The following is a 2,238-nucleotide window of genomic DNA, read 5'->3' as shown; positions in this document are numbered from 1 at the left end:
TGTGTGTGTGTGTGTGTTGTGAAGGAAGGGGGTGAGGGAGGGAAAAATAGTCGACGTGAATGACCGCCGGTCAGTTCTATAAATCGCCACTGGTTGTTACAATAGTATCTAATGCTTCTTTCCTCAGATCCATAATGTTCTAGGGAAAGAATACAGCAGTGGTTTCCCCTTGCCTTCTGCTGGATTTTTGTACGGTTTACTCCGCTAGCCTTCGTCCAAAAGGACTAACCCACAAGGTAGTGGGGGCAGGTGGCAGGTTTCGGCGCCTCCCTCTCGCCTGACAGTCTCTTTACTGAGCACATGAGGTATTTTATAGAGACAGAGTTGCCACCACCCTGTTCCACCTCGCTCTCCAAAACTGTCGCCAGTTAGTCCGCGACTGCTTATTCGCAGCTACCCTACATAATGTAGGCCGTTCCACTATCTGCCACCTGTGGACGCGGTGGGTCGGGGATGGTCGCCCTAGCTTTACCCAAGTCGTTATAGACCCCGGTAACAGGAGGGACATTTACGCTCAAATACTCACCATGTTGGGTTGAACTTGGCTCTGTACCTTTCAATCATGCATTGCATAAGCTCTGCTGTCTTATGTCATATAAAGGAATAGGAAGGGAGTCTTCACTCGCAAAATCTCAAAGAAAATAAATCTATATCTAGGGACCATTCATCTGTGTGAAATGCTGGGTAACAGAAGAGAACTTTGAAATGGGCTAAGCAAAATACGGAGATAAAGAGTTAATTAACAAATATAAGACAAGGACGAACACCAAGATTTGTTTGCTTCGGTAATGCTGTCCAATACTCTGTATAACTGTGAAATATTTAATCCCTGGAGCCATTACTTTTATCCCTCAGCATGTTTTAAAAAACATGCGACATTTTTTTGAAAATGACTCACTGAATGCCATTAAAAACGCAAAACTTCGTTTGCAGAGCCTGAACACGTTTGTATCAAATGCATTTAAAAAAAAGTTTATTCCATTTCCAACAAATGTGAACCGTTTTGATCACACACTTAAACTGATTTCGATGCATTGTCCTTCTTCTCTCGGAGTACCCCCTTACGACACTTTTGCAGATAGACACAATTCGAGGCTCAATAAAGATCTCTCACCCTTAGTAGATTGTATTGCCATCATTAACATTTATACAGACCAAAACACTAATTCATGTGGATTTTATAACATTTTCAATGTTTTGTTGAGAAATTCTGTCCCACTTTCGCGGCAGCGCGATCTCCCAATAGCTGCAGATTCGCAAAACGGCACATGCTTTGCGGTTCAGTTCACCCTATATGTGCGCTGTTGGAGACAATATGTCGGGTACATATACTGGCCAGTCCATGAAATTCATGTATTATGATCTTCCAGGAACTTGTATTATTTGTTAAATGGGCAGTGTGAGAGCAGGAGTGTCCTGTTGGCTGACTGAGAGATTCTGATTTTTTCTTTGTACTGTTTCGCACCGGGAAGACGGTACTGTTGTTGCGGCTTCGTTATTTGCAGGCCTAAACAAGGCGTCCTTGTTCTTAGTCCTGTACTTACACTGATGAAAGAAACATTTTCATGCATTCCATGCATGCCTTGAGCTATTACTTTGGAAAAACCAAACGATTTCGCCGCAAAATCTGTCTCTCTTGAACAGGGCTGGTCACTCGAGACTGTCCTATTCTTTGCCCATCCCGGACATTTCAAGTGTGATAAAATCTTTGAATAAGTCGAGAACAATACAAACACTGCCTTTTAGCCGTTTTGCTGCTTCTCAGGCTAATTTTGCGATATGAACAAGGCGGCAGCGAAAGTTACGATCAGCTTCGCTAAGTTGAGGAGTCTTGTAATTAAAGAAATAAAGAAAATGGATCACAAAAGGCCAGGACTTCTGTTTGGAAAGCGTTACGGGTCATCTTCCTGGAAAATATTGTTATATTCGTTCTCAAAAAAAGCAGCTAATAAACTCTTTTTACTAAAGCGTAGTTACTGTACTGCTATTAAAAGTACTCATTGAAATAGCAAAAATCGTGCATGGGTGTGTGGATAAACAACTGTTCACTTGTGTCTCCTAAAATCGTGACTATCAGAGCATTTTTGTATTTTCGTAACTTTTTGAAAACGGTGCGTTTTTAATGGCGTTCAGTAAGGTATGTTATATAATATATTATTTAAAGAGAGAGAGAGACAGAGAGAGAGAGAGACAGAGAGAGAGAGACAGAGAGAGAGAGAGAGAGAGAGAGAGACAGAG

Source organism: Aplysia californica, unplaced genomic scaffold, assembly GCF_000002075.1.
Source record: "Aplysia californica isolate F4 #8 unplaced genomic scaffold, AplCal3.0 scaffold00801, whole genome shotgun sequence".
Classification (NCBI taxonomy): Eukaryota; Metazoa; Mollusca; class Gastropoda; order Aplysiida; family Aplysiidae; genus Aplysia; species Aplysia californica.
The sequence above is the reverse complement of the archived record's forward strand: the minus strand, read 5'-3'. Positions refer to the sequence as shown.